A 23,264-nucleotide genomic window follows, 5' to 3' on the forward strand; every position below is an offset into this window, starting at 1 on the left:
GATATCTGGTTGTCTGCTGCAGATCAGACAGCAGAAGCTAGGGAAGAGTCTGGAGATGAGAACTTCCTGCCAATTTCCATCTTTCACAAACTCGATCCTACGAATGGTAACTAAGACATACCCAGATGAATTCTACTCAAGCCATTTGGATGACAGAACCTGTGGGCTCGAGGGGGGTCTTGCAGGGAGGGGATGAAATAGCATGTCAAGGGACATGGATAGCTCTACTACGTATCATCCTCCAAATGCTAGCATGCTATGGGAGAGTTATTCCGGGATGTCTTTGTGGGAGCAGATGCCCAGTGTTGTGTCACGATGACTCCTCCCTCCTGTGGAGATTAAACCTGCCCTACTTCTCTAGCATGAACCTAAAATTAGATGTGCAGCTGTCCTCCAATGAAGCCCTGTCTCCAGATAGTACGCAGGGCAAGATTTACAACAGAAGCTCCAACCACATACCTGCTAGAGAGAAGGGACATGAAGAGCAATGTCACTAACCCTCTGTGGCCTTGTGCCAGCCCTCGCCCCAAGGCAGGCAGCTATTTCAGGCCTCCTCCACTTCCCAAATACCCCCCCATGCTGCACACACTTGTGTCGACTTGTGCCTACTTCCTTCCTTTGGCTCCTCATGAGTCCCATGCTAGTGGGAGCAGTTATGGTCAGACTTAGACTGCTACGATAGCCCTCTAGTTGGTCTCCCTTCACTTCAAAGCCATCAGAAATTTGCCTCAGCTTCCCTTTCCAGACTGGTTTCTCATCCCTGCTCTCATCTCTCTTTCCAGCCAACTATCCCTGAGTGTGGTATTCCCTCTTCTTCCCCACGTCTCTCCCTTCCTCTGGAATGCCATGCTGCCTTGTGCAGTGGTAGAAGTCCTACCCAGTCTCCAGACTTCACTGGATGCCACCTGCTCCATTTCACCAGAGAAAAGGAATCTATTCTCCTCAACCTTTGGACGTGCATTCTATTGAACCCTGTACTATGTTGGCCTGGGTGTCTTTTCTCCTCTCTAAATTCTATATTTCCTAAAGTAGAAATCAAATTATATGTATCTTGTTATTTTCCATTCCTCCTAGCCCAGTGCCTAGATGATAATAGGCTCTTAATTAAATTCAAACGAGACCGAGCATGGTGGCTCATGTCTGTAATCCTAGTGCTTTGGGAGGTCAAGGCGGGAGGATCACTTGAGGCCAGGAGTTTGAGACCAACCTGGGCAACATAGGTAGACCTTGTCTCTATAAGAAATTAGTTGGGTGTGGTGGTGCACACCTGTAGTCCTAGCTACTCAGGAGGCTGAGTTGGGAGAATTGCTTGAGCCCAGGAGTTTGGGGCTACAGTGAGTCATGACTATGCCACTGCACACCAGCCTGGGGGACAAATTGAGATCCTGTCTTATAAATAAATAAATAAATAAATAAATAAATAAATTACAGGCTCATGCCCGTAATCCCCACACTTTGGGAGGCTGAGGTGGGTGTATCACCTAAGGTCAGGAGTTTGAGACTGGCCTGGCCAATGTGATGAAACCTTATCTCTACTAAAAATCCAAAAATTAGCTGGGCATGGTGGTGGGCGCCTGTAATCCCAGCTACTTGGGAGGTTGAGGCAGGAGAATCACTTGAACCCAGGAGGTAGAGGTTACAGTGAGCTAAGATCGTGCCACTGCACTCCAGCCTGTGAGATAGAGTGAGATTCTGTCTCAAAAAAAAATGAATAAAATTAAAATTGAAAAGAAATACTTTAATAGAAAAATTATTGGTGAATTCCCTATGTAGTAATGAATGAAAGCCTGAATGTACTGAGTAGGTGCTATGCTAGGCACTTCATATTTGTTACCTTTTTCCCCCGACTGCAGGCTGGCTGCACATGCGGGGTTCTGCCCCATCCAAACATGTGTGAAACATCAGTTGGCACACCTCCCAAGGGCTCTACTGCATGAGAGAGTGAGGTGACTTCTGGGAGAGAACTCACTCTGAGAGACTGCGAAGCAGCAGCCACTGGCTTGAAAGGGAGCAGAGTTACTCTCACTGGAGGGAAGAAAAAAGTTCAGAGTCTTTTCTATTATTTAGAGTTGTCTGGGGGAACCGACAGAGATTGGGGAAGGGAAAGATCTGAATTGGAGGGGCGTGTGGGGACAGCATTCACATTAAAACTTTGCCATCTATTTGAAATAGGCTTCCAGTGTTTGGTCTGTTAGTGAACTCAGCTGGGGCTTAAACATTTCTGGGGGTGCTTTTTATAGAAGTAGGGAGGAGGAAATGACACTGGGCCAGAGTGTGCTACCTCTTGCTCGTTTGTTCCACTGTGGACAAGCTTGTTTATCTGCACTAAAGCTGTCTTTGAGCTGTCCAGACTCACTAAGTAGGGAAATTTATTGAGGCAAAGACAGATGACTTGTCTGCAACTGACTCATCTTGTGACCTTAGGAAAGCTTCTGATTACTCCACGTCTCAACACTTTCTTCTGGAGGCTGTCCCTTTGTGCTCTCATTCCCAGGACAGGCCTGAGGGTTTTGATAATGATAAGGACCACTTCCACTGGCCACGCACTTGACCTTTTCCAAAGCGCAGCCACATCCCCTCTGATCCTGTTGTATTCTCACAGTGTAATATTGAACCTAACCTTTGAAGCTGGGTTATCAGATGTTATCATCAGTGTGTCTCCTAGGATTTTAGACTCTGCTGGCTTGCCTTGCTTCATAAATATCATAGGCAATTGGAAATGGGTTGGATCTTCCTAGCAGAGGCCAGGTCTTGAAGCCCATTGTATTCTCTGACCATTGCTCCACACTTCGAGAAAGAGGACTCGGGGCTGCCCATAGGCTGGGATGGCTCCCTCACCCCTCACCTTCACTTTCTCTGGAGCTACCCCAAGGACACAGGAAGTCAGGAAGTGTGTTGCTCAAGACCACACTGGTCTCACCCTCACAGAGGATAACATCTTTAATATCCCCACCTTCTTAATGCCCTCCCAGGTTTTCAGCAGGAAGGTCATGCTATGATACATCTCTTCACCTTCAGGGTCAGTCTCATGCTATGAGATTGTGGAGGTCAGAGTACCTGGGCTTAAACACCTTGGCAACGGGAGGAGATGGATATGTTTGGTCTTCAAGCCAGCTTCATAAGCAAATTCTTCACCTTAGTCTCCTGTTGGCTGTCCTAGTAACTCCTTGTGCTTGGAATAGTGTTAGGTGATATTCTCCCTTCAAAGGACCAATCTTCCAGGGCCTCCCTGGCCTTAGAATTCTGCCTGAGTGCAGGATTACTGGGCATTGCTTTATTGGCAGCCCTTTCTGGTGATTTCATCTTCAATTTATGAGCTAGAAAAAATATCCTGCTTCTCCTCTCCCTGCCCCCAAATCACTCACTGCCTTTGCCCAAAGCCAGGTCTTCTGGGCTTTCTCCAACCATCACACCATTCCACTTTATCTGATCATAGTAGCTGATAGATGAGTGAGACTCAGCTAGAGCTAATGGATTCCATGAGATCATGAGTGATTGGGTGACTCAGTTACTTTTCACTGAGGCAATGGGAATCCAAGTTACAAGAAACAGTGATTTTTTCTGCTTCTTAAAATAGTTACTAAATTCCCCCTGGGTTTTCATTCCCTCCCAGCCCCACCTGAGGGCTTTGTGACTCTACATTAAACATTAGAGTCTGTGGTCTCCAGGGCATGGTCTCACAGTGGGGCTTCACTCTATGTCTCAGCACTTCCTGTTTGTTCCTTGTCTCCAGAGCACTCTAATTCAAATACCTTGGAACAGGAGCAAAAAAATTCCACCCCAGCCTCACAAGCGCTGATATTGGGGGCGTGCACCATGAGCTCAACTTACTAACAGAGTGATTATTGCATCTGCAACCTGACTTCAAGCATGTAGCTGATGGGGAATGAATAGTTTCCTACATGAATTAAGCCTTGGCAACTAGATTTATAGGGTTAAAGCCCTGTCATCTTCTTAAGAAGCCACTGAGTTCTTCCAGATTAGGGCAAGCCATAGACATTCAAGTAGTAGGATCTAAAGTTTGAAGGTCTTAAGGGACCTTCTTATCATCTCCTTCATCTTAAAATGAGGTCACTGAAACCCAGAGAGGCCGAACCAAGCCTTCTACCCTAACTTCAAGGCACCATTTATTACTCCAAGACACTTTTCCGCATATTACAAAACAAACATGCCTTGAATTAGGACTTTTATTTGACAACATTCTATGTGCCTGTCTCAATGTTAAGTGCTGGAGAAATGTTGCTTGGGGACCTCAAGTTGCTGACAGCCTGTGCCAACAAGAATGACGTAGTGTGGGAGGAAGGCCTTGCATTCTGACCCAGTCTTGGGCTTCTGAAATGACCAGCTCCCTATCCTGTGGAAATGTCTTTATAATGCCTTTCTCAGAAATGCCCAGAGCTGAGCAGACAGGGCCTCTGCTTTGGGCTCTGGGCCTCAGGTGACCCTATACTTTGGAGAGTCTTCCTTGAAATATCTCAAGTATTCTTTTGGTGCTTGAGAAGGGCTTGGTCTGGCAGTGCCATCCAGGGGGGCTTAGTCCTTGTTTCTCCCCTTTGGGGTGTTCTCTAATACCCTGTCACCTGGGTGGTGAACCAGATTCCTTCAGGAGGAGGAGCTTAGGAACTCATCATGCATGTAGGTTGTCCTGGTTGAGGTGTGTTGGACTGGTGAGCAGATCTTTGCCATTGCTGGTTCTGTATTTATTCCTGAGGATGACATGCTGGACAGTGAGAAGGGTGCTTGATATGTTGATATTGGATGGATCAAATAACTTACACAGACGGGCCTCCAAAAACAAAACAAAACAAACCTCCCTTGGTCCTTCATATCCTGGGGAGGCGTTACATGCACCACTTTCCCCTGATGAGGGTTCTCTACAGAAATTGCATTTCCATCTTTATCTGCTGAAGCTTTATCTGCTGAAGCTTGTACTGCTCACACTTCTCCATAGATTTCCCTCAATTTTCCCTCTAGAGACTAGAAGCAGGCTCTTAGGAACTTTCACTTGTCATAGAAGTTAATCTTCTAGCCCAGCCTGACTCAGTGAGGAACTTATGCAAATAAATTTGTATTTTCCTGTAAATCACACCTTCCTCACAACATTGTAACCACCTACAAATATGGAGGAAAAGGAGTTTGAGGAACTGGGGGGAGGTCAGAAAGACAGAAAGACTCTTATCAGGAGGGACTCTTGTTGTTTCACCTTTTACTTTGAGGGAACTACTATTTCTTTTTTTCTTTTCTTTTAGTTTCTTTCTTTTTTCTTTTTTTGTTTTGAGATGAAGTCTCATTCTGTCACCCAGGCTGGAGTGCAGTGGCATGATCCTGGCTTGCTGTAACTTCTGCCTCTCGGGTTCAAGCAATTGTCCTGCCTCAGCCTCCTAAGTAGCTGGGATTACAGATGCGCGCCACCATGTCTGGCTAATTTTTATATTTTTAGTAGAGATAGGGTTTCACCATATTGGCCAGGCTGGTCTTGAACTCCTGACCTCAGGCAGTCTGCCTGCCTCAGCCTCCCAAAGTGCTGGGATTACAGGTGTGAGCCACCGTGCCTGGCCCAGGAACTGATATTTCTAATAGAATTCTAAATTCTTCAGGGACCGATTCCACACTCAGGCACCACAAATTATAAAGCAGATGGGGGAAGAAAACACACTCTGGTTTTCCTGTGAGGTTGTGAGTGGGTGCAGTGTCTGGAGATGTGCTTGTTTAGCAGAGACAAGCCAACTCAGTTGACTGAGAAGGAAAGGGTCAAAAGGAGGCCATCACACAGATGTATAGCCATGGAAAGCTAGCTGCTTTTAAAAGTTTAGGCAGAGATTGCACAATGAGGACAGATTGAAAGCTTTCTAAGTTCAATTATAGTGCTATTTTAATATTAGATCTCTATGTGATCATTAGTCATCTTCAACAAAGCTAATGAGAAAAATGACTAGAGAACAATAAATGGTTATTTAAAAGGAGTGAATTAGTATAAATCAGGTCTGAGTTTCTTTCACATGGTGCATCATAGGTATTCGATAAATGCCAGTTGAATGAATGAACACTGTTGTTTTGGTTTGCCTGAGTTGCACTCTTTTAACTATCCATTGATTCATTCAGTAGTATTGTGGGGCTTTTAGTATTGTCAGAGATTTGTGGGCTTGAGTTGAAAAGACACAGTCCTTGCCCTCAAGGAACTTGTAGATACATGCGCACATTAGCATGTAAACAAATAAGATAAATGTGATCATGGGGGGATATTTAAGAGGGAGAATTTCAGTCTGCTCAGGAATTAGCAAGGAGGAACTCACTGAGAGGGCAGATTTCGATTTGAAATAGGGAAGGAATTTCTGGATGTTAATTTTATAAGAGCACCACCTTCTAGACAGAGGCAGAAGCAAGAGCAAAGACAAAAAAGCATGAAAACAATGAGTCATATGTATCAAGACAAAAAAACCCTATAAAAATCACTTTGAAATGTGAACTAAATTTATGTGCAAAAATATCAATCACAGTGTTATTTATAATTGGAAATAATATAACCTGAAAAAGCTCAATAATAGGGAATGCTTGGTAAAAGTGATATATTTCCACATTATATTATGAAGCAACACACAAAAATAGGTTAGGAATGATATTTGTTGTGGGAAGCAGCTTATGATAAAATATTGGCTAGAAAAAGTAAGTCTCAAAGTTCAGAATGATATAATCTACATTCCCAGCAGCATATGAATGTCCATTTAATTGAATCCTCACCAGCAATAAATATTAACATTTTTCTAAATTTTTATTACTTTGATTTGTGAGATTGCTGTCTTGATCTAAATTGCATTTCTCTGATTATTGGATAGTTGGATATTTTTATGAGTTTCTCTGTTTTTATTTCCTCTTTGAGAATTACATATTCCTATTCTTCTATTGTCTACTAAGCTATTAGAGTGTTTCCACCTTAAAAAAAAGAACTAGAGATGAAATATATAAACCAATGTTGATGGACATTAGGCAATGAAAGGTCTTGATTCCTGAGAGATAAGTTCTTAAATTCCCCCAGCTCATTGTCTTAGAGAGCTTCTAGGTTGCAGTGCAGGGACAGTGAACCCACTAGCAGCCCAGCAGACTCCCTGAGTTAAAGAAGCAGTTGGGAGACAGAGCTGAAGGTCTGGAGAAACCAAGGTGCATAACATCTGTAGGACAGAGTACTAGAAAGAGAGCTGCACAGAAGGAGAACTCTGGAGATCTGCAGGGATTACCCTCAGGTATTTAGCTGGATATGCAAACATGCTTATAGGGAAATTAGACAAAGCCAAGGAAAGACCACCTGAAGGAAATGGAGGGAACGATATCTGACACACACACAGGACTGGAAATAGTACTTGGTTCTGAAAGACAGACTGGAAGACCTCATGACTCATGGGACATTGGATAAAGTATACAGGATTTTGCCTCAGTAGTGAGGAATAAAGTCATCCCTCGATATTCATAGAGGATATGTTACAAGACCTCTTGTAGATACCAAAATCTGTGGAGGCCCAAGTCCTTCAAATAAAATATTGCAATAGTTACATATAATCTATGCACATCCTCCTGTATGCTTTTAAATCTTTAAATTACTTATAATACCTACAAGTGTAAATGCTATGTAAATAAGTTGTTAGACTCTGTTGTTTAGGGAATAATGATAAGGAAAAATCTGTTCATATTCAGCACAGATGCAATTTTAAAAAATATATTTGATCCACAGTTGGTTGAATCCATGTGTGGGGAATCCATGAATACAAAGAGTTTACTATTGTTACCTCTAGACTGAGCGTTAGCTCTAGACCAGGGCTCTAGTCCTGTCAAACAAATATTAAAAGCAAGACCTGGAATCGTAAAACTAGTTCCAAGTAAATTAGCTGCATTCCAAGTCAAAGCCTCAGATATTTATTGGAACACAAAAATATTCACTAAATGAGGTAGAAGTCACAATGTGGAGAATCCAAGAAGAAATTATCAGGCATGCAAAGGAACAGGAAAGTACTATCCATGATGAGGAGATAATTTATTCAATCAAAAAACCAGAACTGAGATAGATGTTATAATTATTAGGCAAGAACATTAAAGAGCTCTTCTAACTCTATTTCACATGTTCAAAAATTAAGTAATGACATAGAAGATACAAGAAAAACCCAAATTGAACCTCTAGAGATGAAATCTACAGTGTGTAAGAGATAAACACACTGGATTGAATTAAGGAAAATTAGATGTGGCAGAAGAGAGATAAGCTTAAAAATGCAGAAACAGCACATTTCCAAAATGAAACGCACAGAAGAGATTTAAGAAGAAGAGAGCACTAGTGAACTATGGGACAACTTCAAGCAGCCCAATACATATAATTTGAGCCACTGGGGAGAGGAGAGATAGGTAGGGACAGAAAAAAATATCTGAGGAAATAAAGGCTTAAATCTCTGAAATACAAAAAAATGATAGGGACACAGGAAACCATGTACATAAGAAACATGAAAGAAACAACTCCAAGGAAAATCATAAACTTCTCAAAACCAGCCAGGTGTGGTGGCTCACGTCTGTAATCCCTGCACTTTGGGAGGATGAGGTGGGCAGATTGCCTGAGCTCAGGAGTTCGAGACCACCCTGAGCAACATCTCTATTAAAAATACAAAACTTAGCTGGGCGTGGTGGCTCATGCCTGCAATCCCAGCTACTCAGGAGGCTGAGGCAGGAGAATTGCTTGAACCAGGTGGATGAATGTTGCAGTGAGCCGAGATGACACCACTGCACTCCAGCCTGGGTGACTGAGCGAGACTGTCTCCACAAAAATAAAAACAAACAAACAAAAAACTTCTCAAAACCAATGACCAAAAAAAAAAAAAAAAAAAAAAGTCTTCAAAGCACCCAGGAAAGGAAAAAAGATGCATTATATACACAGAAACAAAAATAAGAATCCAACAAATTTCTCATTGGAAACAATGCAAGTGAAAAAACAATGGTGCAGCATCTTTAAAGTGTGGAATTCTGTGCTCAATGAAAATAGCTTTTAAAACTGCTGATGAAATAAAGACTTTTCAGACATACAAAAACTAGAAGACATTATCAACAGCAGGCTGTCATGCCAAGAAATATTAAAAGAAAACTTCAGGCAGAAGGAAAATGATACAGGTGGAAAGATGTAGCTATTCAAAAGACCAAGGAGCACTAGAAATGGTAACATGAGTAAATATGTTTGACTTTAGATTATTATTTTAGTCTCTTTAAAAATAGCTAAGTATTTAAATAAAGGTAATCACAATGTAGTCTGGAATTTATATTTTTTGTAAAGTTAAAATATATGACAACAAGAGCATGAAGATCAAGAAGAGAGAAATGAAAGTATTCTATTATAATTGTCTTACGTATTAAATGGTACATTAACAATTAAAGATAGACTGTGATAATTTGAAAATGTATACTAAAGCAACCACTAAAACAGTTAAGTAAAGAGTTATGACTAATAAATTAACAAGACGGTAAATTGTTATAAAAACATTCAATTCATCCACAAGAAGGCAGGAAAAGAGGAGAAGGTGATTAAGGAACAGGTGTCACAAATAGACAAAAAATTAACAAGAATGTAGACTTAAACCTAACCATACCAATAAGATGTCAATGTTGCATACTCTATGTAAAGGCAAATATATAATCATATTGATAAACCAGTGACTCAATTGTGCTGTATATAAGAACCACAATTCACAGTTGCAAAAATATAGAACCAGCCCAAATGCCCACCATTCAACAAGTGGATAAAGAAATTGGGGTATAAATATACCATGGGATACTACTCAGCCATAAAAAGGAATGAAATAGTGGCATTTACAACAACCTGGATGAAATCGGACACTATTATTCTAAGTGAAGTAATTCAAGAATAGAAAAACAAACATGTTCTCACTCATAAGTGGGAGCTAAGCTATGAGCATGCAAAGGCATAAGAATGATAAAATGGACTTTGGAGACTCGGGGAAAGGGTGGGAGGAGTGTGAGGGATGAAAGACTACACATTGGGTACAGTGTACAGTGCTTAGGTGAGGGGTGCACCAAAATCTCAGAAATCACCATTAAAGAACTTACTCGTGTAATCACACATGTTCCCCAAAAACCTATTGAAATAAAAAAATTAAAATTGTGCTGCATATAAGAAACACACTTAAAATTTCTTATTGATATATAATAATTATTCATGTTGATGGAGCACATGTGATATTTTGATACATGCGTACAATGTGTAATGAAATCAGAGTGTTTAGGATATCCATCACCTTGGACAGAACTTACTCATGTAATCACACATGTTCCCCAAAAATCTATTGAAATAAAAAAATTAAAATTGTGCTGCATATAAGAAACACACTTAAAATTTCTTATTGATATATAATAATTATTCATGTTGATGGAGCACATGTGATATTTTGATACATGCGTACAATGTGTAATGAAATCAGAGTGTTTAGGATATCCATCACCTTGGACAGTTATCATTTCTTTGTGTTGGGAATATTTCAGATCTAGTTATTTTGAAAGATATATCATTGTTAACCATCATCACTTCACTATGCTATTGAATACTGGAACCTATTCCTTCTGTCTGTGTTTGTACCCACATTAACTGATTTCTCTTCTCCCATCCCCACTCCCAGCCTCTGGTAACTATCGTTTGACTTTCACCCCCATGAGATCAACTTTTTAACTCAGACACTCAGACTGAGAAAAATGTGAGTGGTAGTTGTCTTTCTGTGCCTCGCTTATTTCACTTAACATAATGACCTTCAGATCCATCCATGTTGCTGCAAATGACAGGATTTCGTTCTTGTTTAATGGTGGACTAGTATTCCATTGTGGATATAGACCACATTTTAAAAATCCATTTATCTGTGGATAAACACTTAGGTTGATTCCATATCTTGGCTATTGTGAACAGTGCTGCAATAAACACGGGAAGCAGGTGTCTTTTTAATATACTGATTTCCTTTCTTTTGGTTAAATATTTAATAGTGTGATTGCTGGATTGCATGATAGTTCTATTTTTAGTTTTTTTTGAAACCTCCATATTGTTTTCTATAATGGCTGTATAAATTTACATTCTGACTCACAGGGTATACAAGTTCCCTTTTCTCCACATCCTTGCCAACATCTGTTATTTTTTGTCTTTTTGATAATAGCCATTCTAACTAAAGCAAGATGATATCTCATTGTGGTTTTCAATTGTGCTTTCTTAATGATTTGTGATAGCAGTTTTTCATATATCTGTTGGCCACTTGTATGTCTTCTTTTGAAAAATGTCTATTTAGATCCTTTGGCTACTTTATTATTATTATTTTCCCCATTTAAGCTGTTGGCATTAGTCAATACTCTCAGATGTCTCTACCAACATAGGCTTCATAAGAAGCCTTTGTCTACTTTTTAATGGAATTATTTGTTTTCTTGCTATTGAGTTGGGTTCTTTGTATGTTCTGGTTATTAGTCCCCTGCCAGAAAGTTTGCAATTTGTTTTTTCATTCAGCAGGTTGTCTCTTCATTGTGCTGATTGCTTCCTTTTCTGTGCAGAAGATTTTTAGTTTAATGTAGTCCCATTTGTCTGTTTTTGTTGCCTGTGTTTTTGAGATCTTAGCCATAAAATCACTACCTAGACCAATGTTCTGAAGAATTTCTCCAGTGTTTTCTTCTATTAGTTTCATAGTTTTGGGTTTTCTATTTAAGTCTTTAATCCATTTTGTATTGATTTTTTTTTAAAATTTTATTTTATTTTTTATTTTTTATTTTTATTATTATACTTTAAGTTCTAGGGTACATGTGCATAACATGCAGGTTTGTTACATATGTATAATTTTGCCATGTTGGTGTGCTACAGTATGTGGTGAGAGATAGGGGTCTAGTTTCATTCTTCTGTATGTGGATATCCAGTTTTCCCATCATCATTTATTGAAGAGAGTGTCCTTTCCCCAAAGCATGTTATTGGTGCTTTTTTCAAAAATCAATTGGCTATAAATAGGTGAATATCTTTCTGGGTTTTCTGTTCAGCTCTGCTGGTCTGTATGTCTGTTTCTATGACAGTACCATACTGATTTGGTTACTATAGTTTTGTAGTATATTTTGAAGTCAGGTAGTGTAATCCCTCCAGTTTTGTTCATTTTGCTTGGGATTGCTTTGGCTGTTTTGGGTCTTTTGTGGTTTCATATGAATTTCAGAAGTTTTTCTCTATTTCTGTGAAGACTGTCATTGGTATTTTGATGGGGGGTGCATTGAGTCTGTAGATTGCTTTAGAGTAGTATAGTCTCAAGATTAATTGTAACAATATCAATTTTTCCAATCCATGAGCATGGGTGTCTCTCCATTTGTTTGTGTCATTTTCAATTTCTTCATCAGTGTTTCGTAGTTTTCCTTCTAGAGGTCTTTCACCTCTTGGTTAAATTTATTTCTAGGCATTTTGTTATTTTTTGTAGCTATTGTAAATGGGGTTGCTTTCTTGATTTATTTTTCAGCTAGCTTCTTATTAGTGTATAGAAATACTACTGATACTTGTTTGTTGATTTTGTATCCTGCGACTTTACTGAATTCCATGATCAGTTCTAAGAGTTTTTTGGTGTAGTCTTGGTTTTTCTATATGTAAGATCATGTCATATAAAAAGAGAGACAATTTGACTTTCTGTTTTCCAATGTAAATGCCTTTTATTTCTTTCTCTTGCTAAAGATTGTTCCGGCTAGAACTTTCAGTACTATGTTGAGTATGAATGGTGAGAGTGGGCATTGTTGTCTTGTTCCAGTTCTCAGAGGAAATTCTGTCAGTTTTTCTCAATTTATTATGATATTAGCTGGGTTTGTCACATGTGACTTTTATTATATTTATTATGTTTTACTTTGTTTCTACTATGCCTAATTTATTAAGAGTTTTTATCATGAAGGAATGTTCAATTTTATCAAATGCCTTTTCTACATCTTTTGAGAATACTGTATGGTTTTTATCTTCCATTCTGTTTATATGATGTGTCACAGTTATTGATTTGTGTATGTTGAACCATCCTTGCCTCCTGGGATAAATCCCCCTTGATCATGGTACATTATCTTTTTGGTGTGTTGTTGGTTTGCTAGTATTTTGTTTGGTATATTTTGTTGAGGACTTTTGCGTCTATGTTCATTAGGGATATTGATCTATAGGTTTCTTTTTTTGTTTTATCCTTGTTTGGTTTCAGTATCAAGGTAATGCTGGTTTTGTAGAATGAGTTAGGAAGAATTCCCTCCTCTTTAGTTTTTTGGAATAATTTGAGAAAAGTTGGTATTAGTTCTTCCTTATAAGTTTGGTAGAATTCATCAGTAAAGTCATCTGGTCCTGAGTTTTTTTTTTGTTGTTGTTGTTGGGGGACTTTTTATTACTCATTCAATCTTGTACTCATTACTAGTCTGTTCAGACTTCCTATTTCTTCCTGGTTCAGTCTTGGTAGATTGTATGTATCCAGGGATTCATCATTTTCCTCTAGGTTTTCTAATTTGCCAGCATATAGTTGTTCATAATAGTATGTATGATTCTTTGTATTTCTGTGGTATTAGGAGTAATATCTCCTGTATCATTTCTGATTTTATTTATTTGGGTCTTCTCTCTTTTTTGTTAGTTAGCAGTTTATTTATTTTATTTATCTTTAAAAAACTTCATTTCATTGATCCTTTGTATTTTTTTAGTCTCTATTTCATTTAGTTCTGCTCTGATCTTTATTATTCCTTTCTACTAATTTTGGGTTTGGCTCTTGTTTTTCTAGTTCCTTGAGGTGCATCACTAGATTATTTATTTGAAATCTTTCTACTTTTTTGACATAGGCAATTTTTTTACTATAAACTCGCCTCTTGGCACTGCTTTTACTGTATTCCACAGATTTTGGTATGTTGTATTTTTACTTTCATTTATTTCAAGACTTTTAAAATTTTCTTCTCAATTTCTTCCTTGACCCAATGGCCATTCAGGAGCATGTTGTTTAATTTCACGTATTTCTAAATTTCCTTTTGTTATTGAGTTCTAGTTTTATTCCATTGTGATCTGAAAAGACACTTGATAGGATTTTGATGCTTAAAATTTCCTGAGATTCATTTTGTGGCCTAGCATATGGTCTATCCCAGGGAATGCTCCATGTGCTGATGAGAAGATGTGTGTTCTGTGGCTGTTTGGTGAAATGGTTTATAAATGTTAGGTCTATGTGTTCTAAAGTGCAGTTTAAATCCAATGTTTCTTTGCTGATTTTCTGTCTAGATTATCTGTCCAATGCGGAGAGTGGGGTTTTGAAGTTCCCAACTGTCATTGTATTGGAGTCTATCTCTCCAGTAAGGTCAATGGTGGGTAGAGCAGATTAATCTCCAAGTTCCCTGACGGTGCTAGTGCGGAGAGTGATGCCAGGTGGGGCAGACCTGTCCTGAAGCCTGCTGATGATGCACATAAGCACCCAAAGAGGCAAGCAATATTGATGTGTAGGTCCCTAGATGATGTGGTCATGGTGGTGGCAGTGGTGAGGACAGGCTTGTCCTCAGGCCCCGGGAAGGCTCCCAGACAGACCAGTCTGCAAGCCTGCTGAAAGCACATACATGCTCACAGTGTCTGTGTCTGGGGATGCAGGGTTGCTGTCAGTGGCAGCAGCCCCAGGAAGTTGGCTCTCAGGCTCTGGGGAGTACATGCTTCAGCTCCCTTTGTCCTGGAGAAAGCTTCCCCGGTGCACTGCACTGCCATTCCCTGTGGTGTAGGACACCGCGTGGGCTAGAATGCTGGAGACCTGGCTGCAATGCTGGGTCCAGCCAGACTTCTTGGTTGACATGAGGAAATATCAGTGGGGCTCCATGGATATGGAAATTCAGGGGCTGTTGGGCCCCAGGGCAGGATGTCATCTGGTGGGGACTGGGCTCTTAAAATGACTGTGTGCTGCAGCTGCTTGGGTCTGGGGAGTGTGTGGGATCCAGCATGAACGACATCTCTGGAACAATGCCATGGCATGAACTCTAGGCAGCTTCATATACTAGTCTCAGGGACCATGAGGGCTGAGGGTCTCTCTTGTGGCTAGGATTGCAGGAGTCTGTGGGAATTTGGAGTCCCGGGGATCTTTTGCTAACCTTTTCTCTGCACTGGGGAGTTTCTTCTGACACCGAGCTGTTCTCAGTCCTGGCCAGGCCAGATGCTTACCTTCCCTCTCCTTCCATGCCTCAGAGATTCCCTGGGTGTCTCCAAGTAGCCATCTTGAAGTCTCTCCACTCAGGGCTGTGTATAAAAATATAAAAACTGAAGTGGGTTAAAAGTAAAAGAATGAAAAAGATATATCAAGTTAATGCTAATCGAAAGAAAGCTAGGAAGCTTTTTCTAATACCAAATAAAGTAGATTTCAGAGCATAGAATATTGCCAGGTATAAAAAAAGTAATTCTATAATAGTAAAGGGTCAGTTTATTAGGAGCAAATAAAAGCCCTAAATGTTTATGTACCTAATAACAGAGCTTCAAAATAATTGATGTAAAAACTGATAGAAATGCAAGGAAAAATAGATAAATCTATGACTTTAGTTGGAGATTTTAATAACCCTCTCTGAATAACTGATAGAATAAGTAGAGAGAAAATCAGTAAGGATATAGATGATTTAAATAACACTATCAATTAATGTGGCTTAATTGATATTCATAGGATACTTTACCCACCTACAGCAGAATATACATTCTTTTCAACTACAATGGAATTTTTACCAAGGTAGATAATATTATGAACCATAAAGTCAGTCACAACAAATTTATAAGAATTCAAATGATAAAAAGTATGTTCTCTGACCACAAGGGAATTAAATTATCACCAACAGAAAGGTTTCTGTAAGAGTCCCCCAAATTTGAAAATTAAATAATGTACTTCTAAAGGAACTATGGGTCAAAGAAGAAATCAAAAGAGAAACTAGAACATATCTTGAACAGAATGAAAATGAGTACAGCATATTAAAATCTCTGGGATGCCACATTCTTGGAGGAAATTTATAGACTGATAGGCATATATTAGAAAAGAAGAAAGATGGACTCTCTGATCAACAACCTCAGCTTCCACCATAAGAAAGGAGAAAAAGAAGATTGAAATCTAAAGTAAGTAAAATGAAGGAAATAAGAAAAATCAAAATAGAAAGAAATAAAATTGCAAATAGAAAACCAATAAACAATTAAATCAAAAGTTGATTTATTGAGATCAATAAAATTGATAAAACTCCATTCCAGCCTGGGCGTGGTGGCTCACACCTGTAATCCTAGCACTTTGGGAGGCCAAGGCAGGTAGATCACGAGGTCAGGAGATCAAGACCATCCTGGCCAACCTGGTGAAACCCTGTCTCTACTAAAAATACAAGAAAATTAGCTGGGCGTGGTGGCATGTGCCTGTAATCCCAGCTACTCAGGAGGCTGAGGCAGGAGAATCACTTGAACCAGGGAGTTGGAGGTTGCAGAGAGCCAAGATCACACCACTGCACACCAGCCTGGCGACAGAGCAAGACTGTCTCAAAAGAAAAAAAAAAAAAAAATCTAATCCAGACCGATAAGAAAAAAAGAAGACACAAATGGCCAGTATCAGAAATGAGAGGCAAAATTGCTACAATTTCTGTAAATATGCAAAGGATAATAAGGAAATACTACTAACAACTTTGTGCCAATAAATTGGACAACTTAGATGAAATGGAAAAATTTCTTGAGAAACGTGACTAACAAAGCTCACCCAAGAAGAAAAAGGTAACCTATATAGCCCTATATTTAGTAATCAAATTGAATGTATGGTTAAATTATCCCCACAGAGAAAAGTCTAGGTTTAAATGGGTTCCTTGATGAATTCTACCAAAAATTTAAAAATAAATAATAGCAATTCTCTACAAACTCTTAGAGAAAATTTAAGAAGAGACAATATTTTCCAACGTATTCAATGAAGCCAGCATTATCCTGATACCAAAAGCAGGCAAATACTTATTAAGAAAGAAAACTTCCAATCAGTATCTCTTAAGAATAGAGATGCAAACATTCTTAACCCAATTTTAGTAAATTGACATCGACAATATATACAAGATCAAGATCAAGTGATATTTGTTGCAAGAATCCTGGACTGGTTTAATGTGTAGAAATCATTATATATAATTTATTATATAAAAAATTTAAAAAACCCAACAATATATGATTATCTCCATGGACCCAGAAAAAACATTTGACAAGATCTACCATTTCGCAATAAAAACTCAATACATTAGAAATAGAAGGGAACTTTCTCAATAAATCACGTCTATAAAATTGTTAAGTGACATTATGCTTCGTGGTTAAAAGACTGAATGCTTCCCCAGTAAGATCAGAAACAAAACTAGAATGTCCACTCTCATTAAATCTATTTAACATTATACTGGCAATTCTAGTTCGTGAAATAAGGCAAGGAAAAGAACTAAAAGACATCCATCTGGGTAAAGAAGATGTAAAACTATTTGCAGACGATTATCTTTGTAGAAATTCCAACAGAATCTATACACAAAAAATTACAAGAACTAATAAGTGAGTTTACCAAGGTTCCAGGTAACATACAAAACAATTATATTTCTACATAGTGAAACAAATTATTGGAAATAAATCACTGAAATTTTTTAATAATATAGTTTACAATAGCAATATAAACGTAAAAACTTAGGGATAAATCTGCCAAAAGATGCAAAAGACCTGTACACTGCAAGCTACAAAGCAACGTTGAAACAAATGAAAGAAGACATAAACAGATAACTAGAGGTAATGGTTCAGAAGACTTAATATTGGCAAAATGTCAATTTTCCTCAAATTCATCTATAGATTAATTGCATTCCTAGTGAAAATTGTGAAGGCTTTCTGTAAGTTGTAGAAACTGATACATTGATTATAAAATTCATATGGAAAAGCCAAGGACCTAGAATAGCCAAAGCAAATTTGAAAAACAAAGAACAAAATTGGAGGACAAAGAATACTTTAAGACTTATCATAAAACTGCAGTATGGAAGATAATGGGGTATCAGCGTCAAGATAGATTAATGGAATAATATAGACACTTCAAAAATAAACCCACATGCATATGAACAATTAATTTTTGGCACAGGCAAATTTCATGGAGGAATAATAGTGTGTTCAATAAATGGTGCTGGAAATTCTGGATATCCATATGCAAATGACAGATTTCAGCTTATACTTTACAACATAAAGATGAATATAAAATGGATAGTAGACCTAAATGTGCAACCTACAGCTATAACATTTCTAGAAGAAAACACAGAGGAAAACTTTTGTGATCTTCAGCTAGGTAAAAGTTATTTATATAACAGCAGTGGAAGCACAATTTATAAACAATTGATAAACTGAACTTTATCAATATTAAAATCTTCTGTAGCTCAAAAGGCACTATTAAGAGAATGAAGACACAGGGTACACACTGAGAGACATTATTTGCCAATCATGTACCTTGTAAAAAAGTTGTATTCTGTATATACAAAGAACAGTTAAAAATCCAATTAAAAATCGACAAAAGATTTGAACAGATATGTCACTAGAGAAGATATACAGATAGCAAATATGCACATAAAGTATGCTCAACATCAGAATTAATTAGGGAAATGCATACTAAAACTGTAATATGATACTACTATATACTTTGAGAATGGTTAGAATTTAAAAGACTGACCATCACGAGAATTGGCAAAGAAGAACACGAACACTCACACTTTGCTGGTGGGAATGGAGAAATGGTGCAACCACTTTGGAAAACAGTCTGGCAGTTTCTTAAAAATTAAACACACACCTATCATATCATTCACCCACTCCTGTTCTAGGTATTTATTTACAAAAAAGAAATGAAAGCATATATCCTTACAAAGACTCATTTATAAATCTTCATTTCTTCATTCTTTATTTGCAATAGCCAAAAACTGGAAACAATTCTTACATCTATCAACTGGTGAATAGATAAACTGTAATGCTTTTATACAACAGAATATTGTTCAGCAATAAAAAAAGAAAATTACTGATATATGCTGTAACATGAATAAATCTCAGAATAATTATGCTGAGTGAAAGATGCCAGACAAAAAAGTATATACTGTATTATACCATTTGTATTAAATTCCAGAAAATGTAAAATAAACTATGGTGAGAAAAGGAAGATGAATGGCTGTCTGGAGATGGGGGTTGGAGGTAAATATGGAGTAGGAGGGAGGGATTATAAAGAAGAATGAGGAAAATTTGAGGAGGATATTGATATTCATTATCTAGATTGTGGTGATGTTTCAAAGGTACATACATGAAATCTCATCAAGTGGCACACTTTAAATGTGTATAACTTATTGCATGCCAATAATAAGTCAATATGTCAGTCAAAAAAGTAAAAAAGTTCTCTTTATCTTAAAGAATATGCACAGTAAAATATTTAAAGAAGGATACCAATAACTAGTTATTTTGAATGGTGGGGAGTAAATAACTTTATTTTTTGTATAACATTAGAAATTACTTTTATAATTATAAAAAGTAAAATGAAAATAATTTCAGTACTATCTAGTCTAAAATATATTCTTTTTTATTGTGTGGCTACAGGCAAATGCATTGTAACTAACACCACCATCATCAGTAATTAGATCATGCATTCATTCATTCAAAAAGGAATTGAGGGGAGTTTTGACAGATGAACTAGATTTAACTTGTCAGTGTTGGGGATAGAAAGGAAGGGAATAAAATAGAGAAGGGTTTTTTGAGCAGAGAATAAAAGCATTAGAAAATGCATAAAGCAAGAAACGGCTGGTTTCGGTGGGACAAATAATTGGTTGGATATTAATATAAGGTAATGTTTGAGATGGCTGGTAATGGGAGAGAAAGGCATAAACCAATTCAAGGTCTTGTCTCTATATCTTGTCCACTTTCTCCCTTGTTTCCTTTACTTCTCTCTGCTCCTCTTCCTCCCTTCCTCTCTTCTTCCCTTTCCCTTCTCTTCCTTTCCCTTTGTCATCTTGGGTTTTTTGCATGCTAGGGAAATTCCTTGTGTTTGTTTACAGCTTGAATGTTTCAGTTTTCTGCTACATCCTGTCTGCTGTTCACTGTCTCCCACAAAGTCTCTAACTATATATTTCTCTCTCTATATATAGATATTCAGTTATGTATATTCTTAGATTTATGGTCTCATGACAGCTTTGGTCTAGTGTTATAGACCCAAATGGCCCCTAGAATATTCTCAAGAATAAAAATAAAGTACTTCCAAATTAATTTCCTTTTTTCTAAATTACATTTACTCTCTTTCACAAGAAGTTACCCCTTGAATATTCAGGAAATCGATTACCTCCTTTTTTTGAACTAAAGAATAGTTTTCTTTGCTTTTTCAGCATTGCAGAAGCAGAGCTGTTCTCTCAGTTTTAATTAATAAGTCACATTGAATTATGTTGGAGTTTGATATAGGTCTCCACTCAAATATTTTATAGGAGGATCTCTAAGGTCAGAATAAAAGAAGCAAAAGGAAACCCTAGTAGTACAATTTTAGCAGTTTACATGTGGCAACCTGGAGAAGGAGTGTAGTGGAACGGGTATATACCCATAGCAACAGATGTTGTTATTTTATTTCAGTATCACTGACATGATGCTCCCCATCATGGCTAATTCTCATGTGTGTGTGATTAAGAGCAAACCTCGAGGAGTTCTCATATGCAGCTTTGCTAAGGAGGAAGGTAATCAAACTCATGCTTGTCCAAAAGATTCTTACGTGGTTTTGACCTTGAGTTCTTGTTTCTCTGGGATAGGGGATTTCTCCAGTGTTTACTGTGCCTCTGTCCCATCTCTGGCTATCAGAGACTCTTCTAAATATTTTACTTTGGCATGTTCCATTCTTGTTTCTCAGGAAACTGCTAAAATTTTTGCTAAATATTTTACTTTGGCATGTTCCATTCTTGTTTCTCAGGAAACTGCTAAAATTTTTGCAGTTTGAATATTTCTTTTTTTTTCTTTACTTTTTTTTTTTTTTTGAGACGGAGTCTGGCTCTCTTGCCCAGGTTGGAGTGCAGTGGCCGGATCTCAGCTCACTGCAAGCTCCGCCTCCTGGTTTTATGCCATTCTCCTGCCTCAGCCTCCCGAGTAGCTGGGACTACAGGCACCCGCCATCACGCCCGGCTAGTTTTTTGTATTTTTTTGGTAGAGACGCGGTTTCGCCGTGTTAACCAGGGTGGTCCCGATCTCCTGACCTCGTGATCCGCCCGTCTCGGCCTCCCAAAGTGCTGGGATTATAGGCTTGAGCCACCGCGCCCGGCCGCAGTTTGAATATTTCTAGGAGACTTTCTAAAGGGTAAATAAAACAATTTTTGACTCTATGACATAGCAGTAAGCTTTTTAATTCCATAGAATCTTTAAATGCTTTATGCAAATGAAAAAGTAAAAGATACTCAATCCAATACCCTTGCTTTATAAACAGGCATAATGAGTCCAAAATAGGTGATTTCCTATAATTTACACAAGTAAATAGTGGGTAGAAAAGCTCAGAGAAGACTCCAGGTCTCCTGATGTCCTATGCAAATCCATTTTAACTACACCATGCTGTAGCATGATGACTTTTTCCCTCAAATTTAAAAACAGAAATGATTAAATGACTAGAATAAATAAATAAAACATGTGCAGTGGACGGTTTTACTGGAGCCCAAGGGTTCTAAAGAGGAAAGAGCCAGCGTCAGGCCTCTGTTTCCTTGACGTTGAACTAATTTGTTTTTGAAAATGGTCCACCCTAATCATAGTAATCCTCATCACACATAATAAAATCACGTTTTATGTGGCGTTTCAGGCCAAATGAATCCCCCAAAAATGCTTTCCAGAGCTAATACCAAGGTCCCTCAATTAGATGATGCCGTTATGGAATTAAATAATTAAACTACAGAACTAAAATATAAAAGGGTAAGAGGGAACGTGGAAAATGATCATTCTGAAACAAGATCAAGAGTCAATGAGGCAAAGAAACATGAGTCAGTTCCAGATGGCAGCCACCCACTAATCCTGAGCGCTGGTGTGCCCCATCACCATCTCTTGGTAGCCATGGGTATTACAACTGCAGTTCGCCACAGCCATAAGCTGGCTACACATTCCTTAAGACAGAAAGAAATAAAGTGTTATAAAGTCTTCTTATTGATAGAGATGTGATTTCCAAGGGATGCAAAGAAAATTGCTTTTAAAAAATTTAACTTGCTGATTTTTCTTTCTATTGTTAGGAGAACCCAAATATTGACTTCTTAAATTTTGTTTGTAGTGGGGACAAATGTTCATTCCAAGGTAGCATACTACTAGTATTCTTTTTCTCATCAGTGTCGCAGTGAAGGCTGAAATGAGTTCATTGAATAATTAGTCATAAGGTCAATAGTAATTCTGTTTTTTTTTTTTTTTTTTTTTTTTTTTTTTTTTTTTTTTGAGACGGAGTCTTGCTCTGTAGCCCGGGCTGGAGTGCAGTGGCCGGATCTCAGCTCACTGCAAGCTCCGCCTCCCGGGTTTTGGCCATTCTCCTGCCTCAGCCTCCGGAGTAGCTGGGACTACAGGCGCCCGCCACCTCGCCCGGCTAAATATAAAATATAAAAAATTCTGTTTGTTAAAGCAGAAATATAAGAGTGTATTTTGGAAGGCAATTGTTAAGAGGCTTTTGATTTTCCATGGACTTTTACACACGTTCTATTCTTTTTTTTTTTTTTTTTTGGTCTCAAGGGGGCAAACAGCTTAAAAAGGGAGTCTTAAAATAATTTCCAGTTTCTTAAAAAGGGGATTCTAAAAAAATTGTTTTTTTTCCCCTCAAGGTCAACTTTTGATTTGAAAATTATCTTTTAAGTAGTTCCTATAGGGTGGGATTTCATCACTAGCACTGATTTATGGGTGTCCAAAACTTGAACAACTGAATTCGTTGACATCTTTGGGAGAAGGTGTATTTGCTGTCCCCCAAAATGGGTTTGAAAATACAATATATTCTGTTCTTTCTTATAAGCGGGAGCTGAATGATGAGAACACATGGACACATTGAGGGGAACAACACGCACTGGGACTTGCAGGGGGCGGGGCATGGGGAGGGAGGGCATCAGGATAAACAGCTAATGGATGCTGGGCTAAATACCTAGATGGTGGGTTGATCTGTGCAGCAAACCACCATGGCACACGTTTACCTGTGTAACAAACCTGTACATCTTGCACATGTACCTCGGAACTTAAAAGTTGAAGGAAAAAAAAAAGAAAATGTCATGCATTCCAACACGAGTCTCTGGACCTCATGTCA

General features: G+C 38.2%; 1 protein-coding gene and 1 non-coding gene across 4 annotated transcripts in view; one reads left to right on the forward strand and one right to left on the reverse strand.

Moving 5' to 3' along the window:
- The window catches only part of AGBL1 (AGBL carboxypeptidase 1), a 947,782-nt gene that overhangs the window by 82,693 nt on the left and 841,825 nt on the right, over window positions 1–23,264 (forward strand). The gene's annotated exons all lie outside the window — the stretch shown is intronic.
- Window positions 11,333–11,403, reverse strand: LOC123574979 (small nucleolar RNA SNORD74). Its single transcript, XR_006700152.1, has one exon. It is a non-coding gene; the product is annotated as a small nucleolar RNA SNORD74 (small nucleolar RNA).

This window comes from Macaca fascicularis, chromosome 7, assembly GCF_037993035.2.
Source record: "Macaca fascicularis isolate 582-1 chromosome 7, T2T-MFA8v1.1".
In the NCBI taxonomy this organism is placed as follows: domain Eukaryota; kingdom Metazoa; phylum Chordata; class Mammalia; order Primates; family Cercopithecidae; genus Macaca; species Macaca fascicularis.